Here is a 19,071-nt window from a genome sequence, read left to right as displayed (position 1 = left end):
TTCTTATTGACGATGTAACACAGAAATTGCATCGGCATTAAATACAAAACTCACAATGTCGATTTAAGTACATGAAGACCGACATTTCTTACTGACTATGTTTTGAACCACTCCTGTGACACTAGTTATAGATTCCGATGCTTCACTTCAGCTTCACTGTATCCCTTGGACCTTCTTATTGACGATGTAACACATAAATTGCATCGGAAATAAATACCAAACGCACAATGCCGACTTAAGGACAAGAAGACTGACTCTTCCCACTGACAATTCCTGTGACACTAGTTATAGATTCCGATGCTTCACTTCAGGTTTACTGTATCTCTTGGACCTTCTTATTGACGATGAAACACAGAAATTGCATCGTAATTAAATACAAAAGGCACAATGCCGACTTAAGTACATGAAGTTAGACACTTCTTACTGACTATGTTTTGAACCATTCCTGTGACACTAGTTATTGATTCCGATGCTTCACTTCAGGGTTACTGTATAACTTGGACCTACTTATTGACGATGAAGCACATAAATTGCATCGGAATTAAATACAAAAGGCATAATGCCGACTTAAGGACAAGATGACTGACTCTTCCTACTGACCATTCCTGTGACACTAGTTATAGTTTCCGATGCTTCACTTCAGGTTTACTGTATCCCTTGGACCTTCATATTGACGATGAAACACAGAAATTGCATCGGATTTAAATACAAAATTCACAATGCCGACTTAAGTACATGAAGACCGACACTTCTTACTGACTATGTTTTGAACCATTCCTGTGACACTAGTTATAGATTCCGATGCTTCACTCCAGGTTTACTGTATACCTTGGACCTACTTATTGACGATGAAACACAGAAATTGCATCGGAATTAAATACAAAAGGCACAATGCCGATTTAAGGACAAGAAGTCTGACTCTTCCCACTGACTATTCCTGTGACACTAGTTATAGATTCCGATGCTTCACTTCAGGTTTACTGTATCCCTTGGACCATCTTATTGACGATGAAACACAGAAATTGCATCGTAATTAAATACAAAATGCACAATGCCGACTTAAGTACATGAAGACCGACACTTCTTACTGACTATGTTTTGAACCATTCCTATGACACTAGTGATAGATTCCGATGCTTCACTTCAGGTTTACTATATCCCTTGGACCTTCTTATTGACGATGAAACACAGAAATTGCATCGGAATTAAATACAAAAGGCACCATGCCGACTTAAGTACATGAAGACCGACACTTTTTACTGACTATGTTTTGAACCATTCCTGTTACACTAGTTATAGATTCCGATGCTGCACTTCAGGATCACTGTATCCCTTGGACCTTCTTATTGACGATGAAACACAGAAATTGCATTGGAATTAAATACAAAACTCACAATGCCGACTCAGGGACAAGAAGACTGACTGTTCCTACTGACCATTCCTGTTACACTAGTTATAGATTCCGATGCTTCACTTCTGGTTTACAGTATCCCTTGGACCATCTTATTGACGATGAAACACAGAAATTGCATCGGAATTAAATACAAAATTCACAATGCCGACTTAAGTACATGAAGACCGACACTTCTTACTGACTATGTTTTGAACCATTCCTGTGACACTAGTTATAGATTCCGATGGTTCACTCCAGGTTTACTGTATACCTTGGACCTTCTTATTGACGATGAAACACAGAAAATGCATCCTAATTAAATACAAAAGGCATAATGCCGACTTAAGGACAAGAAGACTGACTCTTCCTACTGACCATTCCTGTGACACTAGTTATAGATTCCGATGCTTCACTTCAGGTTCACTGTATCCCTTGGACCTTCATATTGACGATGAAACACAGAAATTGCATCGGAATTAAATACAAAAGGCACAATGCCGACACTAGTACAAGAGAACTGACTCTTCTTACTGTCTATGTTTTGAACTATTCCTGTGACAGTAGTTATAGATTACGATGCTTCACTTCTGGTCTACTGTATCCCTCTGACTTTCTCATTGACGATGAAACACAGAAATTGCATCGGAATTAAATACGAAAAGCACAATGCCGACGTAAGTACAAGAAAACTGGCTCTCCTTACTGTCTATGATTTGAACCATTCCTGTGACACTAGTTATAGATTCCGATGCTTCTTTTCAGGTTTACTGTATCCCTTGGACCTTCTTATTGACGATCAAACTCAGAAATTGCATCGGAATTAAATACAAAAAGCACAATGCCGACTTAAGTACATGAAGAACGACACTTCTTACTGACTATGTTTTGAACCATTCCTGTGACACTACTTATAGATTCCTATGCTTCACTTCAAGTTTTCTGTATCCTTGGACCTTCTTCTTAACGATGAAACACAGAAATTGCATTGGAATGAAATACAAAAGGCACAATGCCGACTTAAGTACATGAAGACCGACACTTCTTACTGACTATGTTTTGAACCATTCCTGCAACACTAGTTATAGATTCTGATGCTTCACTTCAGGTTTACTGTATCCCTTGGACCTTCTTATTGACGATGAAACACAGAAATTGCATCGGAATTAAAAAAAAAAAGCACAATGCAGACTTAAGGACAAGAAGACTGAATCATCCTACTGACCATTCCTGCGACACTAGTTATGGATTCCGATTCTTCACACCAGGTTTACTGCATCTCTTGGACCTTCTTATTGACGATGAAACACAGAAATTGCATCGGAATTAAATACAAAAGGCACAATGCCGAATTAAGTACAAGATGACTGACTCTTCCTACTGTCTAAGATTTGAACCATTCCTCTGACACTAGTTATAGACTCCGATGATTCACTTCAGGTTTACTGTATCCCTTGGACCTTCTTATTGACGATGAAACACAGAAATTGCATCGGAATTAAATACAGAAGCCACAATGCCGACTTAAGTACGTGAAGACCGACACTTCTTACTGACAATGATTTGACCCATTCCTGTGACACTAGTTATAGATTTCCATGCTTCACTCCAGGTTTACTGTGTCCCTTGGACCTTCTTATTGACGATGAAACACAGAAATTGCATCAGAATTAAATACAAAAGGCACAATGCAGATTTAAGGACATGAAGACTGACTCTTCCTACTGACCATTCCTGTGACACTAGTTATAGATTCCGCTGCTTCACTTCAGGTTTACTGTATCCCTTGGACCTTCTTATTGACGATGAAACACAGAAATTGCATCGGAATTAAACACAAAAGGCACAATGGCGACTTAAGTACATGAAGAAGGACACTTTTTACTGACTATGTCTTGAACCATTCCTGTAACACTAGTTATAGATTCCGATGCTTCACTTCAGGTTTACTGTATCCCTTGGACCTTCTTATTGACGATGAAACACAGAAACTGCATCGGATTTAAATTCAAAAGGCACAATGCCGACTTAAGTACATGAAGACCGACACTTCTTGCTAACTATGTTTTGATCCATTCCTGTGACACTAGTTATTGATTTCCATGTTTCACTCCAGATTTACTGTATCCCTTGGACCTACTTATTGACGATATAACACAGAAATGGCATCGGAATTAAATACAAAAGGCACAATGGCGACTTAAGTACATGAAGACCGACACTTCTTACTGACTATGTTTTGAACCATTCCTGTGACACTAGTTATGTATCCCGATGCATCACTTCAGGTTTACTGTCTCCCTTGGACCTTCTTATGGACGATGAAACTCAGAAATTGCATCGGAAATAAATACAAAAGGCACAATGCCGACTTAAGGACAAGAAGACTGACTGTTCTTACTGTCTATGTTTTGAACCACTCCTGTGACACTAGATATAGATTCCGATGCTTCACTTCAGGTTTACTGTATCCCTCTGACATTCTTATTGACGATGAAACACAGATATTGCATCGGAATTAAATAGAAAAGGCATAATGCCGACTTATGTACAAGGAAACTGACTCTTCTTACTGTCTATGTTTTGAACCATTTCTGTGACACTAGTTATAGATTCCGATTCTTCACTTCAGGTTTACTGTATCCCTCGGACCTTCTTATTGACGATGAAACACAAAAATTGCATCGGTATTAAATACAAAGAGCACAATGCCGACTTCTTACTGTCTATGTTTTGAACCATTCCTGTGACAGTAGTTATGGATTACGATGCTTCACTTCTGGTCTACTGTATCCCTCTGACTTTCTCATTGACGATGAAACACAGAAATTGCATCGGAATTAAATACGAAAAGCACAATGCCGACGTAAGTACAAGAAAACTGGCTCTCCTTACTGTCTATGATTTGAACCATTCCTGTGACACTAGTTATAGATTCCGATGCTTCTTTTCAGGTTTACTGTATCCCTCTGACTTTCTTATTGACGATGAAAGACAGAAAGTGCATCGGAATTAAATACAAAACGCACAATGCCGACTTAATTATAAGAAAACTGACACTTCTTACTGTTTACCTTTGAACCATTCCTGTGACATTAGTTATAGATTCCGATGCTTCACTTCAGGTTTACTGTATCCCTCTGACCTTCTTATTGACGATGAAACACAGGAATTGCATCGGAATTAAATACAAAAGGCACAATGACGACTCAAGTACAAGAAGACTGACTCTTCCTACTGTCTAAGTTTTGAACCATTCCTGTGACACTAGTTATAGATTCCGATGCTTCACCTCCGGTTTACTGTACCCCTTGGACCTTCCTATTGACGATGAAACACAGAAATTGCATCGGAATGAAATACAAAAGGCACAATGCCGACTTAAGTACAAGAAGACTGACTCTTCCTACTGTCTAAGTTTTGAACCATTCCTCTGACACTAGTTATAGATTCCGATGCTTCACTTCAGGTTTACTGTATCCCTTGGACCTTCTTATTGACGATGAAACACAGAAATTGCATCGGAATTAAAAACAAAAGGCACAATGCCGTTTTAAGGACAAGAAGACTGACTCTTCCTACTGACCATTCCTGTGACACTAGTTATAGATTCCGATGCTTCACTTCAGGTTTACCGTATCCCTTGGACCTTCTTATTGTCGATGAAACACAGAAATTGCATCGGAATTGAATACAAAAGGCACAATGCCGACTTAAGTACATGAAGACTGACACTTCTTACTGACCATGTTTTGAACCATTCCTGTGACACTAGTTATAGATTCCGAAGCTTCACTTCACGTTTACTGTATCCCTTGGACCTTCTTATTGACAATGAAACACAGAAATTGCATCGGAATTAAATACAAAAGGCACAATGCCGAATTAAGGACAAGAAGACTGACTCTTCCTACTGACCATTCCTGTGACAGTAGTTATAGATTCCGATGCTTCACTCCAGGTTTACTGTATCCCTTGGACCTTCTTATTGACGATGAAACACAGAAATTGCATCGGAATTAAATACAAAGAGCACAATGCCGACTTAAGTACAAGAGAACTGACTCTTCTTACTGTCTATGTTTTGAACCATTCCTGTGACAGTAGTTATAGATTACGATGCTTCACTTCTGGTGTACTGTATCCCTCTGACTTTCTCATTGACGATGAAAAACAGAAATTGCATCGGTATTAAATATGAAAGGCACAATGCCGACGTAAGTACAAGAAAACTGGCTTTCCTTACTGTCCATGATTTGAACCATTCCTGTGACACTAGTTATAGATTCCGATGCTTCTTTTCAGGTTTACGGTATCCCTCTGACTTTCTTATTGACGATGAAACACAGAAATTGCATCGGAATTAAATACAAAAGGCACAATTCCGACTTAATTATAAGAAAACTGACACTTCTTACTATTTATGCTTTGAACCATTCCTGTGACATTAGTTATAGAAACCGATGCTTCACTTCAGGTTTACTGTATCCCTCGGACCTTCTTATTGACGATGAAACACAGAATTTGCATCGGTATTAAATACAAAGAGCACAATGCCGACTTAAGTACAAGAGAACTGACTCTTCTTACTGTCTATGTTTTGAACCATTCCTGTGACAGTAGTTATAGATTACGATGCTTCACTTCTGGTCTACTGTATCCCTCTGACTTTCTCATTGACGATGAAACACAGAAATTGCATCGGTATTAAATATGAAAGGCACAATGCCGACGTAAGTACAAGAAAACTGGCTTTAATTACTGTCTATGATTTGAACCTTTCCTGTGGCACTAGTTATAGATTCCGATACTTCACTTCAGGTTTACTGTATCCCTTGGACAATCTTATTGACGATCAAACTCAGAAATTGCATCTAAATTAAATACAAAAGGCACAATGCCGACTGAAGTACAAGAAGACCGACTCTTCCTACTATCTTAGTTTTGAAAAATTCCTGTGACACTAGTTAAAGATTCCGATGCTTCACTTCAGGTTTACTGTATCCCTTGGACCTTCTTATTGACGATCAAACTCAGAAATTGCATCGGAATTCAATACAAAAAGCACAATGCCGACTTAAGTACATGAAGAACGACACTTCTTGCTGTCTATGTTTTGAACCATTCCTGTGACACTACTTATAGATTCCTATGCTTCACTTCAAGTTTTCTGTATCCTTGGACCTTCTTCTCAACGATGAAACACAGATATTGAATTGGAATGAAATACAAAAGGCACAATGCCGACTTGAGTACATGAAGACCGACACTTCTTACTGACTATGTTTTCAACCATTCCTGCAACACTAGTTATAGATTCCGATGCTTCACTTCAGGTTTACTGTATCCCTAGGACCTTCTTATTGACGATGGAACACAGAAATTGCATCGGAATTAAAAAAAAACGCACAATGCAGACTTAAGGACAAGAAGACTGACTCATCCTACTGACCATTCCTGCGACACTAAATATGGATTCCGATTCTTCACACAAGGTTTACTGCATCTCTTGGACCTTCATATTGACGATGAAACACAGAAATTGCATTGGAATTAAATACAAAAGGCACAATGCCGACTTAAGTACAAGATGACTGACTCTTCCTACTGTCTAAGATTTGAACCATTCCTCTGACACTAGTTATAGATTCCGATGATTCACTTCAGGTTTACTGTATCCCTTGGACCTTCTTATTGACGATGAAACACAGAAATTGCATCGGAATTAAATACAAAAGCCACAATGCCGACTTAAGTACGTGAAGACCGACACTTCTTACTGACAATGTTTTGACCCATTCCTGTGACACTAGTTATAGATTTCCATGCTTCACTCCAGGTTTACTGTGTCCCTTGGACCTTCTTATTGACGATGAAACACAGAAATTGCATCGGAATTAAATACAAAAGGCACAATGCAGATTTAAGGACAAGAAGACTGACTCTTCCTACTGACCATTCCTGTGACACTAGTTATAGATTCCGCTGCTTCACTTCAGGTTTACTGTATCCCTTGGACCTTCTTATTGACGATGAAACACAGAAATTGCATCGGAATTAAATACAAAAGGCACAATGCCGACTTATGTACATGAAGAAGGACACTTCTTACTGACTATGTCTTGAACCATTCCTGTAACACTAGTTATAGATTCCGATGCTTCACTTCAGGTTTACTGTATCCCTTGGACCTTCTTATTGACGATGAAACACAGAAACTGCATCGGAATTAAATTCAAAAGGCACAATGCCGACTTAAGTACATGAAGACCGACACTTCTTGCTAACTATGTTTTGATCCATTCCTGTGACACTAGTTATTGATTTCCATGTTTCACTCCAGACTTACTGTATCCCTTGGACCTACTTATTGACGATGACACACAGAAATGGCATCGGAATTAAATACAAAAGGCACAATGCCGACTTAAGTACATGAAGACGGACACTTCTTACTGACTATGCTTTGAACCATTCCTGTAGCACTAGTTATAGATTCCGATGCTTCACTTCAGGTTTACTGTATCCCTTGGACCTTCTTATTGACGATGAAACACAGAAATTGCATCTAAATTAAATACAAAAGGCACAATGCCGACTTAAGGGCAAGAAGACTGACTCTTCCTACTGATCACTCCTGTGACACTAGTTATAGATTCCGATGCTTCACTTCAGGTTTACTGTATCCCTTGGACCTTCTTATTGACGATGAAACACAGTAATTGCATCGGAATTAAATACAAAAGGCACAAAGCCGACTTAAGTACATGAAGAACGACACTTCTTACTGACTATGTTTGAACCATTCCTGTGACACTAGTTATAGATTCCGATGCTGCACTTCAGGTTTACTGTATCCCTTGGACCTTCGTATTGACGATGAAACACAGAAATTGCATCGGAATTAAATATAAAAGGCACAATGCCGACTTAAGTACATAAAGACCGACACTTCTTACTGACTATGTTTTGAACCATTCCTGTAACACTTGTTATAGATTCCGATGCTTCACTTCAGGTTTACTGTATCCCTTGGACCTTCTTATTGACGATGAAACACAGAAATTGCATCGGAATTAAATACAAAAGGCACAATGCCGATTTAAGTACATAAAGACCGACACTTCTTACTGACTATGTTCTGAACCATGCCTGTAACACTTGTTATAGATTCCGATGCTTCACTTCAGGTTTACTGTATCCCTTGGACCTTCTTATTGACGATGAAACACAGAAATTGCTTCGGAATTAAATGCAAAAGCACAATGCCGACTTAAGTACATGAAGACAGACTCTTCTTACTGACTATGTTTTGAACCATTCATGTGACACTAGTTATAGATTCAGAAGCTTCACTTCACGTTTACTGTATCCCTTGGACCTTCTTATTGACAATGAAACACAGAAATTGCATCGGAATTAAATACAAAAGGCACAATGCCGACTTAAGGGCAAGAAGACTGTCTCTTCCTACTGACCATTCCTGTGACAGTAGTTATAGATTCCGCTGCTTCACTCCAGGTTTACTGTATCCCTTGGACCTTCTTATTGACGATGAAACACAGAAATTGCATCGGAATTAAATACATAATGCACAATGCCGACTTAAGTACATGAAGAGCGACACTTCTTACTGACTATGTTTTGAACCATTCCTGTGACACTAGTTATGTATTCCGATGCATCACTTCAGGTTTACTGTCTCCCTTGGACCTTCTTATTGACGATGAAACTCAGAAACTGCATCGGAAATAAATACAAAAGGCACAATGCCGACTTAAGGACAAGAAGACTGACTGTTCTTACTGTCTATGTTTTGAACCACTCCTGTGACACTAGATATAGATTCCGATGCTTCACTTCAGGTTTACTGTATCCCTCTGACATTCTTATTGACGATGAAACACAGAAATTGCATCGGAATTAAATAGAAAAGGCACAATGCCGACTTATGTACAAGAAAACTGACTCTTCTTACTGTCTATGTTTTGAACCATTCCTGTGACAGTAGTTATAGATTACGATGCTTCACTTCTGGTCTACTGTATCCCTCTGACTTTCTCATTGACGATGAAACACAGAAATTGCATCGGTATTAAATATGAAAGGCACAATGCCGACGTAAGTACAAGAAAACTGGCTTTCCTTACTGTCTATGATTTGAACCTTTCCTGTGGCACTAGTTATAGATTCCGATACTTCACTTCAGGTTTACAGTATCCCTTGGACAACCTTATTCACGATGAAATACAGAAATTGCATCGGAATTAAATACAAAAGGTACAATGCCGATTTAAGTACAAGAAGACTGACTCTTCTATTGTCTAAGTTTGAACCATTCCTGTGACACTAGTTATAGATTCCGATGCTTCACCTCATGTTTACTGTATCCCTTGGACCTTCTTATTGACGATGAAACACAGAAATTGCATCGGAATTAAATACAAAAGGCACAATGCCGACTGAAGTACAAGAAGACCGACTCTTCCTACTATCTTAGTTTTGAAAAATTCCTGTGACACTAGTTATAGATTCCGATGCTTCACTTCAGGTTTACTGTATCCCTTGGACCTTCTTATTGACGATCAAACTCAGAAATTGCATCGGAATTAAATACCAAAAGCACAATGCCGACTTAAGTACATGAAGAACGACACTTCTTACTGACTATGTTTTGAACCATTCCTGTGACACTACTTATAGATTCCTATGCTTCACTTCAAGTTTTCTGTATCCTTGGACCTTCTTCTTAACGATGAAACACAGAAATTGCATTGGAATGAAATAGAAAAGGCACAATGCCGACTTAAGCACATGAAGACCGACACTTCTTACTGTCTATGTTTTGAACCATTTCTGTGACACTAGTTATAGATTCCGATTCTTCACTTCAGGTTTACTGTATCCCTCGGACCTTCTTATTGACGATGAAACACAAAAATTGCATCGGTATTAAATACAAAGAGCACAATGCCGACCTCAGTACAAGAGAACTGACTCTTCTTACTGTCTATGTTTTGAACTATTCCTGTGACAGTAGTTATAGATTACGATGCTTCACTTCTGGTCTACTGTATCCCTCTGACTTTCTCATTGACGATGAAACACAGAAATTGCATCGGAATTAAATACGAAAATCACATTGCCGACGTAAGTACAAGAAAACTGGCTCTCCTTACTGTCTATGATTTGAACCATTCCTGTGACACTAGTCATAGATTCCGATGCTTCTTTTCAGGTTTACTGTATCCCTCTGACTTTCTTATTGACGATGAAAGACAGAAAGTGCATCGGAATTAAATACAAAAGGCACAATGCCGACTTAATTATAAGAAAACTGACACTTCTTACTGTTTATGCTTTGAACCATTCCTGTGACATTAGTTATAGATTCCGATGCTTCACTTCATGTTTACTGTATCCCTCTGACCTTCTTATTGACGATGAAACACAGGAATTGCATCGGAATCAAACACAAAAGGCACAATGACGACTCAAGTACAAGGAGACTGGCTCTTCTTACAGTCTATGTTTTGAACCTTTCCTGTGACACTAGTTATAGATTCCGATACTTCACTTCAGGTTTACTGTACCCCTTGGACCTTCCTATTGACGATGAAACACAGAAATTGCATCGGAATGAAATACAAAAGGCACAATGCCGACTTAAGTACAAGAAGACTGACTCTTCCTACTGTCTAAGTTTTGAACCATTCCTCTGACACTAGTTATAGATTCGGATGATTCACTTCAGGTTTACTTTATCCCTTGGACCTTCTTATTGACGATGAAACTCAGAAATTGCATCGGAATTATATACAAAAGGCACAATGCCGACTCAAGTACATGAAGACCGACACTTCTTACTGACCATGTTTTGACCCATTCCTGTGACACTAGTTATAGATTTCCATGCTTCCCTCCAGGTTTACTGTGTCCCTTGGACCTTCTTATTGACGATGAAACACAGAAATTGCATCGGAATTAAATACAAAAGGCACAATTCCGACTTAAGTACATGAAGACCGATACTTCTCACTGACTATGTTTTGAACCATTCCTGCAACACTAGTTATAGATTCCGATGCTTCACTTCAGGTTTACTGTATCCCTTGGACCTTCTTATTGACGATGAAACACAGAAATTGCATCGGAATTATATACAAAAGGCACAATGCAGACTTAAGGAGAAGAAGACTGACTCTTCCTACTGACCATTCCTGCGACACTAGTTATAGATTCCGATTCTTCACTTCAGGTTTACTGTATCCCTTGGACCTTCCTATTGACGATGAAACACAGAAATTGCATCGGAAATTAATACAAATGGCACAATGCCAAATTAAGTACGAGAAGACTGACTCTTCCTACTGACCATTCCTGTGACACTAGTTATAGATTCCGATGCTTCACTTCAGGTTTACTGTATCCCTTGCACCTTCTTATTGACGATGAAACACAGAAATTGCATCGGAATTAAATACAAAAGGCACAATTCCGACTTAAGTACATGAAGACCGATACTTCTCACTGACTATGTTTTGAACCATTCCTGCAACACTAGTTATAGATTCCGATGCTTCACTTCAGGTTTACTGTATCCCTTGGACCTTCTTATTGACGATGAAACACAGAAATTGCATCGGAATTATATACAAAAGGCACAATGCAGATTTAAGGACAAGAAGACTGACTCTTCCTACTGACCATTCCTGTGACACTAGTTATAGATTCCGCTGCTTCACTTCAGGTTTACTGTATCCCTTGGACCTTCTTATTGACGATGAAAAACAGAAATTGCATCGGAATTAAATACAAAAGGCACAATGCCGACTTAAGTACATGAAGAAGGACACTTCTTACTGACTATGTCTTGAACCATTCCTGTAACACTAGTTATAGATTCCGATGCTTCACTTCAGGTTTACTGTATCCCTTGGACCTTCTCATTGACGATGAAACACAGAAACTGCATCGGAATAAAATTCAAAAGGCACAATGCCGACTTAAGTACATGAAGACCGACACATCTTGCTAACTATGTTTTGATCCATTCCTGTGACACTAGTTATTGATTTCCTTGTTTCACTCCAGATTTACTGTATCCCTTGGACCTACTTATTGACGATGAAACACAGAAATGGCATCGGAATTAAATAAAAAAGGCACAATGCCGACTTAAGTACATGAAGACCGACACTTCTTACTGACTATGCTTTGAACCATTCCTGTAGCACTAGTTATAGATTCCGATGCTTCACTTCAGGTTTACTGTATCCCTTGGACCTTCTGATTGACGATGAAACACAGAAATTGCATCTAAATTAAATACAAAAGGCACAATGCCGACTTAAGGGCAAGAAGACTGACTCTTCCTACTGATCATTCCTGTGACACTAGTTATAGATTCCGATGCTTCACTTCAGTTTTACTGTATCCCTTGGACCTTCTTATTGACGATGAAACACAGTAATTGCATCGGAATTAAATACAAAAGGCACAATGCCGACTTAAGTACATGAAGAACGACACTTCTTACTGACTATGTTTTGAACCATTCCTGTGACACTAGTTTTAGATTCCGATGCTTCACTTCAGGTTTACTGTATCCCTTGGACCTTCTTATTGACGATGAAACACAGAAATTGCATCGGAATTAAATACAAAAGGCACAATGCCGACTTAAGTACATAAAGACCGACACTTCTTACTGACTATTTTTTGAACCATTCCTGTAACACTTGTTATAGATTCCGATGCTTCACTTCAGGTTTACTGTATCCCTTGGACCTTCTTATTGACGATGAAACACAGAAATTGCATCGGAATTAAATACAAAAGGCACAATGCCGATTAAAGTACATAAAGACCGACACTTCTTACTGACTATGTTTTGAACCATGCCTGTAACACTTGTTATAGATCCCGATGCTTCACTTCAGGTTTACTGTATCCCTTGGACCTTCTTATTGACGTTGAAACACAGAAATTGCTTCGGAATTAAATGCAAAAGCACAATGCCGACTTAAGTACATGAAGACAGACTCTTCTTACTGACTATGTTTTGAACCATTCATGTGACACTAGTTATAGATTCCGAAGCTTCACTTCACGTTTACTGTATCCCTTGGACCTTCTAATTGACGATGAAACACAGAAATTGCATCGGAATTAAATACAAAATGCACAATGCCGACTTAAGTACATGAAGAGCGACACTTCTTACTGACTATGTTTTGAACCATTCCTGTGACACTAGTTATGTATTCCGATGCATCACTTCAGGTTTACTGTCTCCCTTGGACCTTCTTATTGACGATGAAATACAGAAATTGCATCGGAATTAAATACAAAAGGTACAATGCCGACTTAAGTACAAGAAGACTGACTCTTCTACTGTCTAAGTTTGAACCATTCCTGTGACACTAGTTATAGATTCCGATGCTTCACCTCATGTTTACTGTATCCCTTGGACCTTCTTATTGACGATGAAACACAGAAATTGCATCGGAATTAAATACAAAAGGCACAATGCCGACTGAAGTACAAGAAGACCGACTCTTCCTACTATCTTAGTTTTGAAAAATTCCTGTGACACTAGTTATAGATTCCGATGCTTCACTTCAGGTTTACTGTATCCCTTGGACCTTCTTATTGACGATCAAACTCAGAAATTGCATCGGAATTAAATACCAAAAGCACAATGCCGACTTAAGTACATGAAGAACGACACTTCTTACTGACTATGTTTTGAACCATTCCTGTGACACTACTTATAGATTCCTATGCTTCACTTCAAGTTTTCTGTATCCTTGGACCTTCTTCTTAACGATGAAACACAGAAATTGCATTGGAATGAAATACAAAAGGCACAATGCCGACTTAAGTACATGAAGACCGACACTTCTTACTGTCTATGTTTTGAACCATTTCTGTGACACTAGTTATAGATTCCGATTCTTCACTTCAGGTTTACTGTATCCCTCGGACCTTCTTATTGACGATGAAACACAAAAATTGCATCGGTATTAAATACAAAGAGCACAATGCCGACTTCAGTACAAGAGAACTGACTCTTCTTACTGTCTATGTTTTGAACCATTCCTGTGACAGTAGTTATAGATTACGATGCTTCACTTCTGGTCTACTGTATCCCTGTGACTTTCTCATTGACGATGAAACACAGAAATTGCATCGGAATTAAATACGAAAAGCACAATGCCGACGTAAGTACAAGAAAACTGGCTCTCCTTACTGTCTATGATTTGAACCATTCCTGTGACACTAGTCATAGATTCCGATGCTTCTTTTCAGGTTTACTGTATCCCTCTGACTTTCTTATTGACGATGAAACACAGAAATTGCATCGGAATTAAATACAAAAGGCACAATGCCGACTTAATTATAAGAAAACTGACACTTCTTACTGTTTATGCTTTGAACCATTCCTGTGACATTAGTTATAGATTCCGATGCTTCACTTCATGTTTACAGTATCCCTCTGACCTTCTTATTGACGATGAAACACAGGAATTGCATCGGAATTAAATACAAAAGGCACAATGACGACTCAAGTACAAGAAGACTGACTCTTCCTACTGTCTAAGTTTGAACCATTCCTGTGACACTAGTTATAGATTCCGATGCTTCACCTCAGGTTTACTGTACCCCTTGGACCTTCCTATTGACGATGAAACACAGAAATTGCATCGGAATGAAATACAAAAGGCACAATGCCGACTTAAGTACAAGAAGACTGACTCTTCCTACTGTCTAAGTTTTGAACCATTCCTCTGTTACTAGTTATAGATTCGGATGATTCACTTCAGGTTTACTTTATCCCTTGGACCTTCTTATTGACGAAGAAACTCAGAAATTGCATCGGAATTAAATACAAAAGGCACAATGCCGACTCAAGTACATGAAGACCGACACTTCTTACTGACCATGTTTTGACCCATTCCTGTGACACTAGTTATAGATTTCCATGCTTCCCTCCAGGTTTACTGTGTCCCTTGGACCTTCTTATTGACGATGAAACACAGAAATTGCATCGGAATTAAATACAAAAGGCACAATTCCGACTTAAGTACATGAAGACCGATACTTCTCACGGACTATGTTTTGAACCATTCCTGCAACACTAGTTATAGATTCCGATGCTTCACTTCAGGTTTACTGTATCCCTTGAACCTTCTTATTGACGATGAAACACAGAAATTGCATCGGAATTATATACAAAAGGCACAATGCAGTCTTAAGGAGAAGAAGACTGACTCTTCCTACTGACCATTCCTGCGACACTAGTTATAGATTCCGATTCTTCACTTCAGGTTTACTGTATCCCTTGGACCTTCCTATTGACGATGAAACACAGAAATTGCATCGGAAATTAATACAAATGGCACAATGCCAACTTAAGTACGAGAAGACTGACTCTTCCTACTGACCATTCCTGTGACACTAGTTATAGATTCCGATGCTTCACTTCAGGTTTACTGTATCCCTTGGACCTTCTTATCGACGATGAAACACAGAAATTGCATCGGAATTAAATACAAAAGGCACAATTCCGACTTAAGTACATGAAGACCGATACTTCTCACTGACTATGTTTTGAACCATTCCTGCAACACTAGTTATAGATTCCGATGCTTCACTTCAGGTTTACTGTATCCCTTGGACCTTCTTATTGACGATGAAACACAGAAATTGCATCGGAATTATATACAAAAGGCACAATGCAGACTTAAGGAGAAGAAGACTGACTCTTCCTACTGACCATTCCTGCGACACTAGTTATAGATTCCGATTCTTCACTTCAGGTTTACTGTATCCCTTGGACCTTCCTATTGACGATGAAACACAGAAATTGCTTCGGAATTAAATGCAAAAGCACAATGCCGACTTAAGTACATGAAGACAGACTCTTCTTACTGACTATGTTTTGAACCATTCATGTGACACTAGTTATAGATTCCGAAGCTTCACTTCACGTTTACTGTATCCCTTGGACCTTCTTATTGACAATGAAACACAGAAATTGCATCGGAATTAAATACAAAAGGCACAATGCCGACTTAAGGACAAGAAGACTGTCTCTTCCTACTGACCATTCCTGTGACAGTAGTTATAGATTCCGGTGCTTCACTCCAGGTTTACTGTATCCCTTGAACCTTCTTATTGACGATGAAACACAGAAATTGCATCGGAATTAAATACAAAATGCACAATGCCGACTTAAGTACATGAAGAGCGACACTTCTTACTGACTATGTTTTGAACCATTCCTGTGACACTAGTTATGTATTCCGATGCATCACTTCAGGTTTACTGTCTCCCTTGGACCTTCTTATTGACGATGAAACTCAGAAACTGCATCGGAAATAAATACAAAAGGCACAATGCCGACTTAAGGACAAGAAGACTGACTGTTCTTACTGTCTATGTTTTGAACCACTCCTGTGACACTAGATATAGATTCCGATGCTTCACTTCAGGTTTACTGTATCCCTCTGACATTCTTATTGACGATGAAACACAGAAATTGCATCGGAATTAAATAGAAAAGGCACAATGCCGACTTATGTACAAGAAAACTGACTCTTCTTACTGTCTATGTTTTGAACCATTCCTGTGACAGTAGTTATAGATTACGATGCTTCACTTCTGGTCTACTGTATCCCTCTGACTTTCTCATTGACGATGAAACACAGAAATTGCATCGGTATTAAATATGAAAGGCACAATGCCGACGTAAGTACAAGAAAACTGGCTTTCCTTACTGTCTATGATTTGAACCTTTCCTGTGGCACTAGTTATAGATTCCGATACTTCACTTCCGGTTTACTGTATCCCTTGGACAACCTTATTCACGATGAAATACAGAAATTGCATCGGAATTAAATACAAAAGGTACAATGCCGACTTAAGTACAAGAAGACTGACTCTTCTACTGTCTAAGTTTGAACCATTCCTGTGACACTAGTTATAGATTCTGATGCTTCACCTCATGTTTACTGTATCCCTTGGACCTTCTTATTGACGATGAAACACAGAAATTGCATCGGAATTAAATACAAAAGGCACAATGCCGACTGAAGTACAAGAAGACCGACTCTTCCTACTATCTTAGTTTTGAAAAATTCCTGTGACACTAGTTATAGATTCCGATGCTTCACTTCAGGTTTACTGTATCCCTTGGACCTTCTTATTGACGATCAAACTCAGAAATTGCATCGGAATTAAATACCAAAAGCACAATGCCGACTTAAGTACATGAAGAACGACATTTCTTACTGACTATGTTTTGAACCATTCCTGTGACACTACTTATAGATTCCAATGCTTCACTTCAAGTTTTCTGTATCCTTGGACCTTCTTCTTAACGATGAAACACAGAAATTGCATTGGAATGAAATACAAAAGGCACAATGCCGACTTAAGTACATGAAGACCGACACTTCTTACTGTCTATGTTTTGAACCATTTCTGTGACACTAGTTATAGATTCCGATTCCTCACTTCAGGTTTACTGTATCCCTCGGACCTTCTTATTGACGATGAAACACAAAAATTGCATCGGTATTAAATACAAAGAGCACAATGCCGACTTCAGTACAAGAGAACTGACTCTTCTTACTGTCTATGTTTTGAACCATTCCCGTGACAGTAGTTATAGATTACGATGCTTCACTTCTGGTCTACTGTATCCCTCTGACTTTCTCATTGACGATGAAACACAGAAATTGCATCGGAATTAAATACGAAAAGCACAATGCCGACGTAAGTACAAGAAAACTGGCTCTCCTTACTGTCTATGATTTGAACCATTCCTGTGACACTAGTCATAGATTCCGATGCTTCTTTTCAGGTTTACTGTATCCCTCTGAGTTTCTTATTGACGATGAAACACAGAAATTGCATCGGAATTAAATACAAAAGGCACAATGCCGACTTAATTATAAGAAAACTGACACTTCTTACTGTTTATGCTTTGAACCATTCCTGTGACATTAGTTATAGATTCCGATGCTTCACTTCATGTTTACTGTATCCCTCTGACCTTCTTATTGACGATGAAACACAGGAATTGCATCGGAATTAAATACAAAAGGCACAATGACGACTCAAGTACAAGGAGACTGGCTCTTCTTACAGTCTATGTTTTGAACCTTTCCTGCGACACTAGTTATAGATTCCGATACTTCACTTCAGGTTTACTGTATCCCTTGGACAATCTTATAGACGATGAAACACAGAAATTGCATCGGAATTAAATACAAAAGGTACAATGCCGACTTAAGTACAAGAAGACTGACTCTTCCTACTGTCTAAGTTTGAACCATTCCTGTGACACTAGTTATAGATTCCGATGCTTCACCTCAGGTTTACTGTACCCCTTGGACCTTCCTATTGACGATGAAACACAGAAATTGCATCGGAATGAAATACAAAAGGCACAATGCCGACTTAAGTACAAGAAGACTGACTCTTCCTACTGTCTAAGTTTTGAACCATTCCTCTGACACTAGTTATAGATTCGGATGATTCACTTCAGGTTTACTTTATCCCTTGGACCTTCTTATTGACGATGAAACTCAGAAATTGCATCGGAATTAAATACAAAAGGCACAATGCCGACTCAAGTACATGAAGACCGACACTTCTTACTGACCATG

Source organism: Schistocerca serialis, chromosome 5 (assembly GCF_023864345.2).
Source record: "Schistocerca serialis cubense isolate TAMUIC-IGC-003099 chromosome 5, iqSchSeri2.2, whole genome shotgun sequence".
Classification (NCBI taxonomy): domain Eukaryota; kingdom Metazoa; phylum Arthropoda; class Insecta; order Orthoptera; family Acrididae; genus Schistocerca; species Schistocerca serialis.
Note: the sequence above shows the minus strand (reverse complement) of the source record.